Genomic DNA, 13,230 nt, shown 5'->3' with positions numbered 1-13,230 from the left:
GTGTTATGTCCATGACTTATGCTCATGTATTGCATGAGGGTTGAAAAGGCTGAAGCGCATTAAAAAGTATGAACTAATTGCTTGGCTGAAACCGGGGTTGTGCATGATGGGAGCATTTTGTGTGACGAAAATGAAGCATGGCCAAACTATATGATTTTGTAGGGACAAGCTTTCTTTGGCTATGCTATTTTAATAAGACATAAACTGCTTAGTTAGCATGCTTGAAGTATTACTATTTTTATGTCAATATTAAACTTTTATCTTGAATCTTTTGGATATGAACATTCATGCCACAATAAAGAGAATTACAATGATAAATATGTTAGGTAGCATTCCACATCAAAAATTCTATTTTTATCATTTACCTACTCGAGGACGAGCAGGAATTAAGCTTGGGGATGCTTGATACGTCTCCAACATATCTATAATTTTTTATTGTTCCATGCTATTATATTATTTGTTTTGGATGTTTAATGGGCTTTATTGTACACTTTTATACTATTTTTGGGACTAACCTATTAACCGGAGGCCCAATCCAAATTGCTATTTTTTGCCTATTTAAGTGTTTCGCAGAAAAGGAATATCAAACAGAATCCAAACGGAATGAAACCTTTGGGAGAGTGATTTTTGGAACAAACGTGATCCCGAGGACTTGGAGTGGACGTCAAGAAAGAAGCAAGGAGGCCACGAGGCAGGGAGCCGTGCCTGCCCCCCTGGGCGCGCCCCTACCCTCGTGGGCCCCTCGCAGCTCCACCGACCTACTTCCTCCTCCTATATATACCCATATAACCCGAAACATCCAGGCGCACCATAGATCAGGAGTTCCGCCACCGCAAGCCTCTGTAGCCACAAAAAACCAATTGGGACCCTGTTCCAGCGCCCTGCCGGAGGGGGGATCCCTCATCGGTGGCCATATTCATCATCCTGGTGCTCTCCATGATGAGGAGGGAGTAGTTCACCCTCGGGGCTGAGGGCATGTACCAGTAGCTATGTGTTTGATCTCTCTCTCTCTCTCTCGTGTTCTTGATTTGGCACGATCTTGATGTATCGCGAGCTTTGCTACTATAGTTGGATCTTATGATGTTTCTCCCCCTCTACTCTCTTGTAATGGATTGAGTTTTCCCTTTGAAGTTATCTTATCGGATTGAGTCTGTAAGGATTTGAGAACACTTGATGTATGTCTTGCATGTGCTTATCTGTGGTGACAATGGGATATTCACGTGATCTACTTGATGTTCGTTTTGGTGATCAACTTGCGGGTTCAGTGACCTTGTGAACTTATGCATAGGGGTTGGCACACGTTTTCGTCTTGACTCTTCGGTAGAAACTTTGGGGCACTCTTTGAAGTACTTTGTGTTGGTTGAATAGATGAATCTGAGATTGTGTGATGCATATCGTATAATCATGCCCACGGATACTTGAGGTGACATTGGAGTATCTAGGTGACATTAGGGTTTTGGTTGATTTGTGTCTTAAGGTGTTATCCTAGTATGCACTCTATGATAGATCAAACGGAAAGAATAGCTTCTTGTTATTTTACTACGGACTCTTGAATAGATCGATCAGAAAGGATAACTTTGAGGTGGTTTCATACCCTACAATAATCTCTTGTTTGTTCTCTTCTATTAGCGACTTTGGAGTGACTGTTCGTTGCATGTTGAGGGATAGTTATATGATCCAACTATGTTATTATTGTTGGGAGAACTTGCACTAGTGAAAGTATGGACCTTAGGCCTTGTTTCCTAGCATTGCAATACCGTTTGTGCTCACTTTTACCACTTGTTACCTTGCTGTTTATATATTTTCAAATTACAAATACTCATATCTACCATCCATATTGCACTTGTATCACCATATCTTCGCCGAACTAGTGCACCTATACAATTTACCATTGTATTGGGTGTGTTGGGGACACAAGAGACTCTTTGTTATTTGGTTGCAGGGTTGTTTGAGAGAGACCATCTTCATGCTACGCCTCCCACAGATTGATAAACCTCAGGTCATCCACTTGAGGTAAATTTGCTACTGTCCTACAAACCTCTGCACTTGGAGGCCCAACAACGTCTACAAGAAGAAGGTTGTGTAGTATACATCACACACCGATTTGCAACTTTCGATCAGACCGAAAATCACTTGTGCTTTGGCCTAAGCCAAATCGGTGGAACGAATTCCTACAATTCGGTCGGTCTGAGATGATTCCGGCGTACACCTAACCCTAAATTTTCAATTCAAATCTAGTCTAATGGAGGTTCTCTATGGATGGATCAATCTCATACGTGGTAAAGAACATGCATTGACCTTGTGCTCAGAGTCGGAGGTAAAAAGAGTGCACAAGGGGTCGAACTCATACCCTAGTTTGGAAGTGAGTTCGCTACGGCGGCAACAACGACATTGAAATCCATTGACGGCGGCGAAGACTATCGGCGGGAGGTCACTGGCGACGAGGTGATGATCCGGAGACCCGAGAGGCAGAGCAGGACATGCGCGGATGAAGAGGTTTTGAAGTGATTTCCAAAATCTGGCCCGTCAGTATATATATCCTGACACCGTCGGTGTGACCGAGTGGAACAACTCAGTGGCACCAAGATGCAGAATCGCAAGCGGTTACTGCAACTCGGTGAGACCGAAATGTTCTAATCGGTTGCACTGAGATTGAAAACTTGATCAACCCAGTGAACTCAGTGTGACCGAAATGGAGGAGTCGGTCAGACCGAAATACACAGAGAGGTTTTGGAAGTTTTAAGTCTATGACAAAACGGGACTCTGAGTGCTCCTCACACAGAAGGTTTTAATTTGACTTAGATCAAACTTTGTGATGTTGCATGAATAGAATTTGAGAAGAGAAAAGCATAGATAGCTAGAGGGAGTTCTTAGGCATTCTTGTCCATCCATTTGGCAAAAATAAGAAACTCCAAACAATAAAAGCAATAAATGGATGTCCTCGAATGAGAAAAGTATACAACCAACATGCTCACACTATAAAATAGAAAATGATATATGTGGCAAACCATGCACAATCAGTCTAGCATCTATCAAGCAACTAGCGATGACTAGGTGATCTATATATGAGTATATTGACTTAGGAGTCAAATGAGAACATTTGATCATAGGTCATACTCATCGTTTAAGCACAAGTGGGGTTACCACTTTTACATAAAGCATTGTTGTGTTCACACCATTAGAGTTGCTTTAGCTCAATTATTAGAGTAAATCTCCCCCTAGATGTGATATCCCCCCTAAGAGGGATGAACTAACCTTGGATTTTGTCGATGATGACTTCATGTAGATGTTGAAGATGTGGATGCTCATTGTTTATGTAGATCATTTGAAGCAATCCATTGGAGTGAGTTGCACTTTCAATACCTACATGGGTTAGTCCCACAAGGAACAAACAAGGATATCCATAGACATAGAGTGAAGCACACGCACATGATTATGTCCAGTCACCCTCAAAAACTCTCTAGTTCTTCTTCTTCGGGATCCACATCATCTTGATGGGAATACTTGGAGTTGTAGATGTACTTGATGAAGTAGAACTTGATGTAGTCTTGGGAACCCACTTGACCAAGGCCTTCAGAGCATCTTCAAATGCATCAATCTCTTCTTGAAGCTTGTCCTTGCCTTTTAGCTTGTGGTCTTGTGGTGGAAGATCATCTCGAGCTTGTGTCCCCTTGAAGGAAGTAGGGTCATACTTCTCTTGTTGAGGAACAAACTTAGTCTTGGGGTATTGATCTTCTTCCCACTCAAATCCATTTGCATTGAACTTTTCTTCAAAACCAACACCTTGATTCTTCTGGTGCCTTCCTTGCTTGCGTACACTTTCCTCAAGTTGCTTACTTCCGGCAAGGCTTTTGTAAACAACTTTCTCTATAATTCCCTGCAATAAGCTATTTTCTTGCTCAAGTGTAACTTGGTTAAGAGAATCATTAGTGGAACCAAGAGAAATACTAGAAGCAACAATATTGGATTTTACATGATTATTGTTCCTACTAGAAGAAGAATCTTTCCTGTTCTTGTTGCTAGATTTTACTTGTGGCCTGTAAGTAGACAAGAGTAAACGCTTGGAAATGTAAGAAGAACTTTTCTTTCGAAGATCATCATTGATGTCCTTTAAGACCCATGCTGTTGCTCAAGATTGAGCTTTTCAAAGCGTAACTTCTCATGAGTTTTTAAAAGTTCTCGATGATCTTCTAAAGTAGTTTCATGAGCTAACTTAAGAGTGTTTAGTTCTTTAGTTAGACGCTCAATCTCCTTCTTATCATTGTCATTCGTTTTATCTTGATTAACATGATTAATTGACATTTCATCATAGTATTCATCACTAGAGTTGTCAACAAGTAAATCATCATCACCTAGCAAGTCATCTTCATCACTATTGAAATCAACATACTTGGGGTGTGTGACCTTGGGGCCATTAGCCATGAGGCATCTCCCAATTCCTTCATTCGGTGAATCAAATATGTCATAGGAGTTGGTTGACACAAGTGCTAGACTGGCAACACCTTCATCTTGAGTATATTCGGAGTCAGAGTGATAACTTGTCTCAGAGTGGTGGTCAGAGTCGGAGCCGGATACCCATTCACCAACATGAGCTTGATGTCTTTGTTTTGTGTAGCTCCTTGATGACTTGTCCTTCCTTTCTGAATCCTTGCTTCTTCGAGAGGTTCTTCATTCATAGCGATCATCTCTACTCCTTATCTCTCTTGGAGGTGATTCTTCTCTTTTGCTTCTTCTTTTAGGTAAGTCTTCTCTTCTTTTGTAGGGAGTCGTACACTCATTGGAGTAGTGTCCGGGTCTTCCACAATTGTAGTAGTTCCGCTCACGACTAGAAGATCTTTTGTCATTGTAGGACCTTGGCCCAGAGCTTATTTTCTTGGTTCTACTCCTGTAGAATTTGTTGAAGGTCTTCACCATTAAGCTCAATTCTTCATTGAAGGCTTGTTTCTCATTTTATGATGTAGGAGCATCACATGAGGCTTCGTAAGCACCACTAGACTTGTTGTGAAGCTCTTCTTTCTCCTTGATTGACATCTCATGAGCAACAATTCTTTCAATGACTTCGGTTGGGTTGAGATCTTTGTAATTTGGCATCAGTTGGATCAATGTGCACACAGTATCATATTTTCCATCCAAGCCTCTCAAGATCTTCTTGATGATGAATTTGTCGGTCATCTCTTCACCTCCTAAGCTGGCAATCTCATTTGTGATGAGAGCAAGCCTAGAGTACATTTTGGCAACACCTTCACCATCCTTCATTTTGAACTTGTCAAGTTGACTTTGGAGCACATCCAACTTGGATTCCTTGACGAAGTCGGTACCTTCGGGCATATCAATCAAAGTATCCCAAATTTCCTTTGCAGTCTTAAGACGACTGATTTTGTTGAATTCTTCAGGGCACAATCCATTGAAGAGGATATCGCAAGCTTGAGCATTGTATTGCAACATCTTCAATTCTTCCGCGGTAGCTTCACGGTTTGGTTCTCTCCCATCAAAGAATTCACCTTGCAAGCCAATACACACAATAGCCCAAATGGCGACGTTATGTCCAATAATATGCATTTTCATCTTATGTTTCCAACTAGCAAAATTAGTACCATCAAAGTAAGGACCTCTACGGTGGTAATTTCCCTCGCTAGACGCCATACTCTCCTAGGTTATGAAACCAAGGCTATGATCACCAAAGCTATGGAAATCAAGGCAAATTGAGACCAATGCTCCGATACTACTTGTAGGATCGAAAGTATGTCTAGAGGGGGGGGTGATTAGACTACTTGACCAAATAAAAACTTAACCTTTTCCCAATTTTAGTTCTTGGCAGATTTTAGCAACTTAGCAGAAGTCAAGAAATCTCAATACAATTCAAGCAAGCATGCAAAGAGTATATAGGTAGCGGAAAGGAAAGCATGCAACTTGCAAGAAAGTAAATGGGGGGAGTTTGGAGGGAGCAAACGCAATGTTGACACATAGATTTTTGGCATGGTTCCGATAGGTGGTGCTATCGTACATCCACGTTGATGGAGACTTCAACCCACGGAGGGTAATGGTTGCGTGAGTCTATGGAGGGCTCCACCCATGAAGGGTCCACGAAGAAGCAACCTTGTCTATCCCCATGGCCATCGCCCATGAAGGACTTACCTCACTAGGGTAGATCTTCACGAAGTAGGCGATCTCCTTGCCCTTACAAACTCCTTGGTTCAACTCCACAATCTTGACGGAGGCTCCCAAGTGATACCTAACCAATCTAGGAGACACCACTCTCCAATAGGTAATAGATGGTGTGTTGCTGATGAAGTCCTTGCTCTTGTGCTTCAAATGATAGTCTCCCCAACACTCAACTCTCTCTCACAAATTTGGCTATGGTGGAAAGATGATTTGAGTGGAAAGAAAATTGGGGAAGGCTAGAGATCAAGATCCATATGGTAGGATTGGAATATCTTGGTCTCAACACATGAGTAGGTGGTTCTCTCTCAGAAAATGAGTAGTGGAAGTGTAGGTTTGTTCTGATGGCTCTCCTCACGAATGAAGAGTGGGTGGAGGGATATATATAGCCTCCACACAAAATCTAATCGTTACACATAGATTCCCAAACTCAGTGGGACCGAATCAGCAAACTCGGTCAGACCAATTCAGGTAAAAATGTGAATGTTAGGATTTTCGGTGGGACCGATATAGTCATCTCGGTGGGACCGATGTGCTAGGGTTAGGGCATAACATAATCTTAGTGTGACCGATCGCATAAACTCGGTGGGACCAATTTCAGCAATAGGCACACAGAGGGTTGGTCAGGAAAACTCAGTGGGACCGATTCACTCAGTTCGATGGGACCAAAGTGTTACGAAAAGGAAACAGGGAGTTTGCAATGCAGACTCAGTGGGACCAATTTGCTCATTTCGGTGAGACCGAAACGTTATAAAAAGGAAACAGGGAGTTTGCAATCCCATCTCGGTGAAATCGAGATCCCTATCGGTGAGATCGAAGTAACTAGGGTTTGTGGCAGTGGCTATGTGAAATGTAAATCGGTGTCACCGGATAGATCAAACTGGTGGGGCCGAATTTGACTTTTAAGTTTAGGACATATGTGGAAATGAGAAAGTGGTTGAGGGTTTTGGAGCATATCACTAAGCATTTTGAGCTAGTAAGCCATTAAGCAACACCTCATCCCCTTTTAATAGTATTGGCTTTCCTATGGACTCAATGTGATCTTCGATCACTAAAATGAAAATGTAGAGTCTTGAGCTTGTTGCCGATATATGTCCTTTGCATTTTGAGGGGTCCACATCTCTAGTCCATGCCATGACAATCATTGAACTTTCTGAAATGATCATCTTGAAATAGCATTAGTTCAATGAACTATATGTTGTTAAGAATTACCAAAAACACCCAGGGATTAGTTGAACTTTCAAGAATCATCACGCTTACTAGTAGGGCGGGGCGTGTTGTCAGTGATCTCAATCATAGCCTTCTTGACTATCTTCTTGTTTGGGCTGCACGGGACACCGATGTTGACATGGAGCTTAGAAGTGTGCAGATTTAAACTGGTGTTCTCCACAACAGTAAAAGGCACCGTCTGCTCTAAACATCCAGCTCCTTCAGTGGTTCACTGCTTACCACCAGTATCTGTTGTATTGCGGACTTCCATCTTCTTGACTGCATTGCTTTTGGTAGAAGGTGGGAAAAGTGTGGAAGCAGGCACATAACAGGAGTCACCTCTACTGCTCTTAAGTACCTCTGGTGCATTGGATAACTGTGCAGGATTCTTACGGGGGCTACACCTAGGTGGCAGGCCATCTCGCAAACCAGTTGCAGTAGCAGCCTGTGCACCAGCAGCTGCTGAAGCTGTTGTGCGGTGAGAGTCATCTGTGGATGTCCTGTCATACTGAAATGTGGCCCCATCCCCTTCTTTCCTAGACACATAAGTGCCATCGGCCGCACGCTTGGAATCTGTATCAGGTGAGCGAGAATCTTCCTTGTTTAGGTTCAGCGTAGGTGCGTCCACTTCAACACTTGCTGATTGGGTGGCATGTTTCACACAACATCTCTCATTGCCACTAGGGTAGGCACTATCTTAGCAGCCCTAGCATATACCGACTCGTTGCTGCCAGATGTACGCATGCCTGCGGTTGTAGTTTGCATAGATGCAACCGGCGGAGATGGGCGGCCGCGTGCATCAGAACTAGCGGCATCAGTGGATGGTGCAGCGGCAGATTTGTCAACTGACGGCTCATGAATGTCTGCATTATCGGATGTCGACAACTTGGAGTGAATGCGTTCAAGTGGTTCTTTAGTAGTTCGATTGGTCGAGTGTGCAATAGTCTTCTTTACCCTACAAAAAATGCGTCGAACGATAAGACAACCATTCAAGAAAGCACATGAAGAGAAAAAAGGTAAGAGGCATGAACAAGTAATTGCCATGTTAGTCATCATAAAATTCCATGTGTGATATGCCAGAGTTGCCATTTGAAAACAAAGCAGGGATTAAAACAAATGTTGTACAAGTGGTTGCCATGAGTGAAAGCTACTAGTTGCCATGGGAGGAAGACAAGAGTTGCCATGTGGTCTAGTAAGTAGTTGCCATGCCAAAGAAGCAAGAGTTGCCATGTATAAAAATTAGTAGTTGCCATGTGGGACAGATAAGAGTTGCCATGTGGCAAATTTAGCAGTTGCCATGAGGGGCAGACAATAGTTGCCACATTGGGTACAGTTAAAGTTGTATATGATTAAGGATTGCATCAAACAAATTTAGCGTTAGGACTATGAATAACTTGTCATACTCAACATGCTGCAATTGTCATGAAAAAATTCAAAGAGAATGCATTTCCGTAGGGCGACACAATGAAATATCTCAGCCACAAAAAAATATAGAAAAAACTAAGGGGAGAACCCACCTCTTGCTTGTTTTCCTCAAGTCTTCCAACACAACAGGATCCCCGGTGTTGGACGTTGATGTGTGATACTTCTTTATCGTATCTATAGTTTTTTATTGTTCCATGCCAATATTCTATAACTTTTACATACTTTTGGCAACTTTTTATACTATTTTCTTGGACTAACATATTGATCCAGTGCCCAATGCCAGTTCCTGTTTGTTGCATGTTTTTTGTTTCGCAAAAAATCCATATCAAACGAAGTCCAAACACGATAAAAACTTACGGAGTTTTTTTGGAATATATGGATTTTTGGGAAAAGAATAACCATGAGACAATGCCCGAGGCGACGACAAGGCAGGGGGCACACCCCAGTGGGTAGGGCGTGCCCTGGGCCCTTGTGGCCACCCCGTAAGGAGGTTGGTGCCCTTCTTTGGCTGCAAGATAGCTAATATCTGGATAAAAATCGTGTTTAAATTTCAGCCCAACCGGAGTTACAGATCTCCGGGGAATTTAAGAAACAGTGAAAGGCCAGAATCAAGGAGCATAGAAACATGCAGAAATAGATAGAGAGATCCAATCTAGGTGGGGCTGCCGCCCCTCCATCGCCATGGAGACCATTGACCAGAGGGGAAACTCTTCTCCCATCTAGGGGGGAGGTCCAGGGAGAAGAAGGAGGGGGGCTCTCTCCCCTCTCTCCCAGTGGCGCTGTCGGTATCAAAACCGGCGGATCTCGGGTAGGGGGTCCCGAACTGTGCGTCTAGGCGGATGGTAATAGGAGACAAGGGACACGATGTTTTACCCAGGTTCGGGCCCTCTTGATGGAGGTAAAACCCTATGTCCTGCTTGATTAATATTGATGATGTGTGTTACAAGAGTGGATCTACCACGAGATCAAGGAGGCTAAAGCCTAGAAGCTAGCCTATGGTATGATTGTTGTTCGTCCTATGGACTAAAGCCATCCGGTTTATATAGGCACCGGAGAGGGCTAGGGTTACACAAAGTCGGTTACAATGGTAGGAGATCTACATATCCGTATCGCCAAGCTTGCCTTCCACGCCAAGGAAAGTCCCATCCGGACACGGGACGAAGTCTTCAATCTTGTATCTTCATAATCTTGGAGTCCGGCCGACCATGATAGTTCGGCTATCCGGACACCCCCTAGTCCGGGACTCCCTCAGTAGCCCCTGAACCGGGCTTTAGCGACGACGAGTCTGGCGCGTATATTGTCTTCGGCGTTGCAAGGCGGGTTCTCCTTCAAACTTCATGTTCCTGTCAAATAGTGTCCGGCTTCCTTATAAATGTTGCGCTCCTTGGCTTCTACGCCCAATAATGGCCTTCTTCAACGTGTCGTATGAATGTGAAAAGCTAGGGTATTTTTACATTTTACCCCCTAGTCGTGCGAACGAGCCGCCTATAAGAGAGGCGAGGATCTAGATCCAGCTCACACCATCCTCCATCCGCAAGTTCTCATCGAAGCGCCTCTGACAAAAATCCATTCCATCATGGATAGTCGACGCGGCTCCTCCTCTCGCGCTCCCAGCCCTAAGCCAGGAGATTGGGGGAGATGCTCAGTTCCACACAGCGAGCTAGTGGCGCTCCAAACCGAGGGATATCTTCCCCCAGCTTTCATGGTTCCGGTTCGAGCCGGACTGGCCACCTTCAGGGGTGGAAAGCAGGCGGAGAGCATCCCCAACCCTTCCAAAGGAGAGCGGGTATGCTTCGTCCCTTATCTAATAAGGGGACTCGGATTTCCCATACATCCGTTTCTCCGGGGGCTCCTGGAGTTCTACGGACTCCGGCTTCACCACCTCACACCTGCCTCCATTTTGCACATCGCGGGCTTTGTAGCTCTTTGCGAGCTGTTCCTGGGCATCGAGCCCCATTTTGCGCTGTGGAAGAGATTGTTTTGCCTCGTACCCTGTTCTTATGAGGGGTCGATATATCAAGTGGGCGGAGCCGAAATATTGCATCGCCGGGACCGGATATGTATCCGGCACCCCGAAGAAGGCATCAAAAGACTGGCCTTTGGAATGGTTCTACATGGAGGACGCTCTTCTGCCGGATCCAGTTTGGATCGGCCTCCCGGAGTTCAGCAATGCTCCCTTGAAGAAACGCCTAAGTTGGCGCCCGCGGATCCCTCAACGAGAGGATGATGGGAGCGTCCATTATCTGATGGGCCGGATTAGGTTACTGGCCCACTCCGGATTGACCATGATTGGAATCATGGCCACGTGCATTATGCGAGGGGTGCAGCCACTCCAATATAGGGGCCACCCTATGTGGGATTTCAACGGGGAAGAAGATGCCACCTGTCATGGCCGCAGAGGGCCGGGCTCGGCAGCCGATCTGGCAAAGATCTTGTCTGGCTTGTACAAGGGGGAGGAGGAGGACTTCCTCCGCACGAATCCATTGAATGGATTCTCCATGAATAACCCTCGGAGCTGGGTAAGCGGACGTTTATCTACCCGATCCATACTTCCATAGTCAAGTATCTTACTTTGTGATGTCAACACAGGAGCTGCGCCGGGACGTGGAGGGCATACAAAGCCTAACTCCACAGCCCGAGGATCCGGAACGATCCCTTGATCCGGCCTCTGAAGAGGATCCGGACATAAAGGTGGAGCTGATTGACGGGGTGTTCCACCAACTTAGCATGGACAATGCCCTAGTCGCCATTACGGCTGACTACCCCGGCTTGTTTCCAGCCTCCCAGGTGACTATGACTGAGGTCTTGACACCATCATTTGATCCATGCTCAATTCTGACCATCCTATACTGATGGTGCATCGCAGGAGGTGCCTTTAAGGCGGGAAGCCGAACCTGCGGCGGCTGACCAGCAAGGGTCAGTTCGGCCCAGCAGGCGGAAGAGGAGTGCGACGCGAATCGAAACGTCGCTGCAACGGTACGACGCACCGTTGTTTTTAAGGGAAGGATCCCTAGGAGGTATATTAATGCTCATAACTTTTCCAGGAGAAAGAGCGCTCGCCGGACAGTGTCCGGAGAGGTTGCTAATCAAGCCTCCGCCAGCCATGCTCCATCGCTTGGTCCGGAAGGGGAGGCGAACACAAGGCATGAGCTGGATGTTCCTCCGACGGAGGAGGCCGACATGCTGTCCGCCACCCGGTCTGAGGTGGAGAGCGCCATGAATCACAGGCGTCGCCGGACAGTTCTTCGTGACGCGTGTTTCTCCCCGAAGGCGTTGAATGCCTTTGAAGCGGGAGACGCGCACCTCCGTGTCGCTCAAGATGGTTTAACCAGAGCCACAGAGCAGTATGTGAAGGACGTACGGGTAATTAATTTTAATAGTTATATATGCCAGTAGCCCCCGAGACTTAAAATAGTTAAAATAACTGATTTTTTTTAGAACGAAGGCTCGCGAGGAGCCCGGCTTTGAATTAACAAAGCCATCAACCGGCCAGGAGTTACAGCAAACAACCAAATTACAGCGGTCAGAAGGATACAATGGGAACACTGGACTGAAACGCTAACTACAACCTCCACAAGCAGCTAATGCAAAGGAAATTAAGATTACAGCTTGCAAAGGCCGAGCACTCCACACTAGGATCATATGAGGAAAAGCAGAGCAGCAAAGCAGGGCATATCCGACCTTCAAAGATGGCCATGCTCCTTCAAGGATCATTTATTATGCAGGATCTTACGGAGAAGAATACCCACCTGTCCCAGGAGCTTCAAGAGTGCAAGGCCCAACTTGAGGCTGCACTGGCCGCCACAGGGGGAGCCACAAAGACCCCCGCTGGTAATACGTTCTTCGAAAAGATAAGTAGTTAACAAAGTGCGGCGTGTGCATAAATCTGACAATAATATTGCAGAGGGCGCCGGACTAGATCCGGACAAGCCACAGCTACTGCGTCAGCTAAAGGCTGGCGAGAGGGTGCTTATGAAGGTGCAGCAGGAGAGGAACAAGCTCCAGGAGGCCCACACCCAACTAGGAGAAGAGCTGAAAGGTGTTCGGGCCCAGTTGTCTGGCTCCGTGAAGGAGAATCAGCGGCTTCGTCGCGACATTTATAGTAAGTGCTTGAGCAAATTCCTTTGAAAAGAAGAATTCGGCGAGGAAGTCGATTGACAGAAATGTGTCTTTACGTGTGCTCACAGGTCGCCCTGCGGAAGAAATGCCCGGTTCAACGGGTGACCAACTTCCCGAGCTGGTGCAACTGCTCGAACGTGTTCGGCAGGTGATGAGTGGCATCGTTCAGGCCTTATGGCCTTCCGTCTCCCTACCTGAGGGCCTTGGAAGGCTTGCTGAGAAGCTTCAGGGAGTACGGCGACACCTTCGTCTGTGGAAGATATCGGCCTGCCGTCAAGGCGCCAGGGAGGCCTGGGCCATGGTGAAGACGCGGTACCC

The sequence above is a fragment of the Triticum aestivum genome, chromosome 2B, assembly GCF_018294505.1.
Source record: "Triticum aestivum cultivar Chinese Spring chromosome 2B, IWGSC CS RefSeq v2.1, whole genome shotgun sequence".
Lineage (NCBI taxonomy): Eukaryota > Viridiplantae > Streptophyta > Magnoliopsida > Poales > Poaceae > Triticum > Triticum aestivum.
The sequence above is the reverse complement of the archived record's forward strand: the minus strand, read 5'-3'. Positions refer to the sequence as shown.